Genomic DNA, 6,070 nt, shown 5'->3' on the forward strand with positions numbered 1-6,070 from the left:
GCCCGCCTCCGTCCTGGCCCGCGCTCTGTCGCGGTGTGCCCAGCGCCACCGCCACCGCCACTCGGCCGCCCGCCGCCCGCCGCAGTTGCTGCCAGCACGCGTGCATCCGAGTCCGCCGCCGGAACCAGGGTACGACAACGACCCCCGGGGGGGCGGCACCTGGGCCAGTGCCTGCTGCCCCGCGCCCCTCCGCGCCGCGCCTTCCAGCGCCGGAACTCGGCCGCGCGCCCCGCTGTCCAGCCTCAGTTTCTCACGGGAGGGCGCCTGAGTGCCTGTCTGCGGCGCCGCGCTCAGCCACCGCGGGGACCCGTCCCGGGGCTGAACCGGCTGATGGCAGGTGGCGGAGAGGACGGAGGGGGAGGTCGCCCCTAGCGTGCCCCCTGAGCAGAGGGGAATGATCCCAGGAAGTGCATAAAGACCAAGAAGGGGGACCTATGGCTAGTGACGGGGGAGGGGGCGGCCAGGCTGGCTCGGGCCAGGGTCGCCCGAGCGTCTGGGACGGCGGCAGGGAGGGTGGCAGGGTCCCTTACCGAATGGGCGTGGTGAACTGTCGTGGGAGATGACAACAGTGAAACCCGAGAGCGCGCAGTTCGTGCCAGGCGCGGCGAGGCAGAGCGCCCGCAGCATCCCTGCAAGGTGTCCCCAGGTTACAGAGGGGGGACTGAGGGTCGGAGAGGGGAGAAGCGTCCGCCGTCCGGGACGAGTTGCTGAGCGCGGATTGGAACCCAGACAGTCAGATACCTTCCTCGTGGCACCTTGTCAGCCCAGCTCTGGGGGGACTTGGATTAATTCTCTGAAGGTCCACTCTGGGGAGGTGCTGGGGTCTGGACCCGGTGCAATCTATACTCTCGAGGACTCCGAGGGCTGCGTTTATGTCTGGATAATGTCATATGGCTTAGATGCGCTGTCACAAAGTGGGTGGTGGCAACGTGCCCTGCGCGCCGCATGGAGCGCAGAGCGCCCAGGGAGAAACAGGCGCACGGTTTAGGGAGCCAGCGCCGGGGCTTTTTGCACCCACAAGAAACGACAGCTCGCCACCTCCCCCAGGGTATCTGTCCCTGTCAGTGGCTCCCAGAGAGTCCCCAGAGGACCTGTCTGAGCAACCCTGTAGCCCTGTGAACCTCGGAGGGCCCAACTACCTACCTACCCAAGTGCTATGCTGAACTGCGATTCCTTCCTGTTCCCATACAACCTCCCATCCCCTGCCCTCCCCGCTGCCCAAAGGGACCTACCGTCTTCATAATGTGGGGCATTCCTTCTAGACGTTTCCCAACACCTGTACAGTCCATATGTTTGCCTGGGGGGATATGTGAAATCCTTTGATCGTGGTGAGCGTGGTGGGCAGGTGGGCAACAGAAATATCATAACCCATCTGGTCATTCTGCAACTGACCCCTCACCAGCTATCTATACAGAGCCATCCACACTGCTGCGTTTAAACCAGCTGGTTGATTTAAACTGCTGCCTGGGTAGGCCACTGAGGGACGTCTGGGTCCCCAAATTTGGGAGGGGCTTTTATTTTAGACTCTTCTATGAATTGCCATCGGAGATTAAGTTAAGTTCAATTTCCTGTCGCTTGTCCTAAACTGATTGTACAGGATCTGAGTTTGGGAGGTGCTGCTTCTTCTTTTCCATCGCACACACACAGGCTCATGTACGCATGCACACGCACACACCCATGTGTAACATGCACACCGATTCGCGCACACACACACACACATCTCTATTCTGTCTGCCTGTGGCCGAGGACAGACACTCCGGCCCCTCTGGCTGCAATCTGTGGCTGCAGTCCCCGCAGAGCCCAAAGTCTGGGACCGACTCAGGCCTCAAACTCTGCTAGTCCAAGCCCAATGGGCAGAGTCCACCCACTGTCACATCCGGGGGCTCTTTTTAGCTGCCCACAAGGCCATCCCTGCCCTGTGAGAGAAGACAGAGGCCAGAGCAGGGGTCCAGCCACCTCTGATGTCCCCCACCCCACCTGTGGAGGACCATAGCAGAGGCCGGGAGGGCCAGTCTTAGGAGGCTTAGATCCTGGCCCGGGAGCCCCACCCTGGTCACTGCCCAAGTCCAGAGAGGACGGGGGGGCTGGCCATGGAGGAGCCACCTGCCCGGGAACACCTTTACTGCAGAATTCAGGGCAAGCAGGGTCCCTGGAACATGTCAAGGAGAAGCCATGTTCCTGCGGTCAGCAGGCTGATGGGTGGCCACGCACCCGCCTTTGGAACAGGAGCCTGGCTGAGCCTCACGGGGCCCTGTGGCCCGCTGGTACTGGGGGTCAGTGGGTGGCTCACTGTGCTGTGAGCTGACGGCAGAACTGGAGGTCTCTGCGGGGTGAGGCGTGCGCAGGGCCCCATCTGGCCTGGTGGGAGGAGGGGAGACACCCAGTCTGCAATGCTGAGCACCTTCTGTTTGCAATTCACGAATTCATTCAGCAGATGTCCAGGGAGTGTCTGGGGGGGGGGCACCCCTCTGTTTCCCAGGAATTTCAGCAAAATGGCCAGGGGTTATGTGTCTTGATCACTGCGGTCGCCCCAAGTCCCAGGAGACGCTCCAAGAACACTTGCTGAATGAATGATGGACAGGTGGGTGCCGGGGCTCAGACTAGACCCAGGCCACGCCCCCCTGCTCCCAGCACCCTCAGGCTCCACCCAGGGGTCCCTGGGTGCCCCAGTAACAATAACAGGCAGGATCTTTTTATTATCATTTGATGCTGGGGATTGAACTCAGGGCCTCAGGTGTTTTTTACGTATATGCTGCATGCCAGGTGCCCATGCTATTTCATCAAACTCCTTCAGGTAGGTGTAATTATTTATTATCCCCATTTTACACCCAGGGAAACTGAGCTCTCCCTCGGCACGATTTCAGTGTATTCCCCGCGACAGTCCAGAGAAACAGGTAGTGTCATCAGCTACATTTTGCAGATAACGAATGGGGCTCAGAGAGGTTAAGTAACTTGCCCAAGGTCACACAGAGCTGGCCAATGGTGAGGCTGGGATCCAAAGCCAGGCGGTTTGACTGCAGAGCCCACTTTTTTTCCCCTCCCAACCTGTCCCTCCTCCGCTTCCTGGTGTCATCTGAGAAGTGAGTGTGGAGGAGGGGTGGAAATTCTTTCTCTGGGACATGGCTTTCTGGGACAAGCCTGTGGTTCACCTGTGGCCAAGGGTAAGGTTTCAGCTTTTCAATCCCCTGGGTGGGACCCGGGGTCAACTGTGTGGGTGAAGATCTAGTCTCCCCCAACCAAGAGGGCCACCAGGCCCCGTGTGCGAGTGGCTGCCTGGGGACGTCAGAGTCTCAGCCTCTGCTTCCTGGAGGACTGGCCTCCTCCGCCTGATGGCCCTGGGGTTCTGCAGAGCGCAGGGAGGCTGGGCCTCAGCTCCGGGGCCAGCCTGACCCTGGCACGAGCCGGGCAGTGCGTGCCCAGGGCCCAGGACTTGCAAAAGCAAAACCAGAGTCTGACGGGAAACGGTGATTCGGCAGGAAACAGAGAGGTCGCCTCCCTCTTGGTGACTCCGATGGGTGCGAGGGACCCGCTCTGCCCTAGGGCACAGGAACCCGGCTGACCTGACCCTCCTGGGGAGTGCTGGCCCTGGAGCGGGCGGAGGGAGGGGTGGTTGGTCGGGTTGCCTGTGTCACCTGCACGTGAGAACACTGGGCACGTTGTCCTCCTCACCGTCACCCCCATCACCCACATCTCTGCCACCCCCATCGTCACCACCCGCTCACCCATCGTCATGGCCAGTGGCAACATGATGATCACTCACCTGGCTTCTCAGACCCAAGGCCCAACCCTCAGATGGGGACGTAGGACAGAGGACACGACTCTAGGAAGATAGTGAGGAATCTGGGCCCCAAGGTCTGAAAGATCGCAGATCTGCCTCCCCACTCGGCCGCTTTCTAGCTGTGTGACTTTGGGTAATTGGCCCAACCTCTCTGAACCTCAGAGACCCAGTCTGTAAAATGGGGTGATCACAGATCCTGCCTGCTAGGGTGGTGGGAAGGGACCCAGGAGCCAACGCAGGGAAAGCCTGGCCCAGCGCCTGGCTCCAATCGTAAAAGCAAAACAAACACAGGCAAACACACTGGCCGGGGGCAGCGGTTACGGAAATGGCTCGGGGCGACCGGCTGGGAGTTCCCGGCAGCCTGGGTTTGGAGGAGCAGGTGCAGGTGTCGCCAGCGTGAGAACGGCCCCCGGGGCCAGTTTGCGGGCAGCTGGAGAGACCACTCGAGGGCCCGGGCGTGGAGCGCGGAGTAGGGAGCTGTCTCCTGGATCAGGACTGAGAGTCCAGACCTGGCCCTGCAGCCTGACTGGTCAGAGAGCCACAGGGAGCTGGATGGGGCTTCCCCAGGAAGCTCCAGCTACTGCCCGCTCCTGACCCAAAAGCTTCCCCAAAGCCGTAAGCTCAGACCCCACGGTGCCTGGCGGCCTTTCCCACGGGGAGACTGCCTTTTGGATGACTTCTTCCTTTTTGATGTCAGACGGTCCTGGGTGTCTTCCCTCCAGCCTCAAGGGCAGCCATGAACAGCTGAGCGGGTTGTGTGCTGCACAACTCCAGGAACGTCGGTCACACAGACTACATGATCCATGACACCCCTAGAGAGGTGCAGTGCGCATCCTACGCAGCCATACCGGGCGGCTCTGCCAGACTCCTTCTTCCTTGGAGAGAGTGCAGAACAACTTTAGGTGGCCCAGCTCTAGCTGCAGCTCAAAGTAGAGCAAGGATAAATGACATCTAAATGCCAATCAAGAACCAGAAGGGGCTGGGGATGTGGCTCAAGCAGTAGCGTGCTTGCCTGGCATGCATGCGGCCCGGGTTCGATCCTCAGCACCACATACAAACAAAGATGTTGTGTCCGCCGAAATCTAAAAAATAAATAAATATTTAAAAAATTAAAAAAAAAAAAGAACCAGAAGAGCCCAGGATGGCTGCCCAAGCAAACCAAGCCGATTGGTTGCTGTCCTTGAGAAGGCTGAGTCTGGGTGTTGCAGTGACTGGAGATGGTGGTGGATTAGTGACGGTTCTCAACACAGATTTTATGGGGTGGCCATACGGCAAAGTAATTAGGAGAGCAGGCCCTGGAGTCAGGCAGACTTGGGTTCCATTCTGCCCTGACACTGTCACTGTGTGGCCTGGGGCAAATTACTTGACCTCTCTGTGCCTCATTTTTATCTAAAAAGAAATGGGTATGTAATAATACACACAGAGGTATACCAGCCCTCCCTGTCTTCCATAATAAACGGTCCCTAGTTCTAAGGTTCAACGACTTCATCAGCTGGGGGTGCGAGACTCGGCGTCACCTGTCACAGGACAGCTCCCTGCAGTCCTGTCAGGGTGATGCAGGATTTGGGGCCCAACCTGAAGCCTTTGGAGCGGATCCAGGCCAAGTCAACACTCGACGGGGGCCTTGTCAACATAAGCTTTTCACAATCAAGGGCTACTCAGGTTTCCCAGGTGGCGTAGGGGCAGGGGGATACCAGGAAGGAAGGGACGGCCCACCATCCGGGCCTCCGCACCCGTAGTGCATCCCCCGAGCCCAGGGGTCTGCAGACCACGGCTCACGGCCAAGTCCCGTCGGCCATCTCTTGCTGTGCGGCCTGAGGGCTCAGAGTGGTTTCACCTGGTTGAAGAGCATCGGGAGGAAAACCCGCGTCTAGGGTCTGAGCTTTTACTGAAAGAGTTTGCTGTCCCCTGCAAACTGGGGTCTCCAACTCGCCCGCACGTTTGAGTCACTGGGGACTTGGCGAAAGCTTGGGGGACCTGTCACACCCCAGGCCCAGGGAATCAGAATGGCCCTGCTGACTCCTCCAGGCAGCGGAGCTGGGGAGCCCTGGACCAGCCCTGCCCCAGGCCCCGCTCTTCTGCGGCTAGTCCAGCCGGGTCCCCCAGCAGAAACCTGACCCAGAGTCGGGCACCCCTCCCGCCCTGAGGGCTGGTCCCAGCCGGTGCCCCAAAGGCCTTATTTTGTGTGATCCGCCCTGTCATTTGGGGGAGGTAGCAAGGGACACTGGGGATGGAACTCCTAGCCCTGAGCACACGGAGTGCCTGACCCCTGAGATCTGCCCCCCCGCCCCC

At 59.8% G+C, this 6,070-nt stretch overlaps 1 protein-coding gene across 2 annotated transcripts in view; it reads left to right on the forward strand.

The window, feature by feature from the left end:
* The window catches only part of Scnn1b (sodium channel epithelial 1 subunit beta), a 46,588-nt gene that overhangs the window by 2,054 nt on the left and 38,464 nt on the right, over positions 1 to 6,070 (forward strand). Inside the window, exon 2 of one of the 2 annotated variants that reach the window (XM_048789654.1) lies at positions 19 to 129. The exons of the other annotated variant lie outside the window; for it this stretch is intronic. The gene's annotated coding sequence lies outside the window, so the exon portion shown is untranslated. The remainder of the gene's footprint in view (positions 1 to 18; positions 130 to 6,070) is intronic. 2 annotated transcript variants of the gene reach the window in all.

This window comes from Marmota marmota, unplaced genomic scaffold, assembly GCF_001458135.2.
Source record: "Marmota marmota marmota unplaced genomic scaffold, marMar, whole genome shotgun sequence".
Taxonomy (NCBI): domain Eukaryota; kingdom Metazoa; phylum Chordata; class Mammalia; order Rodentia; family Sciuridae; genus Marmota; species Marmota marmota.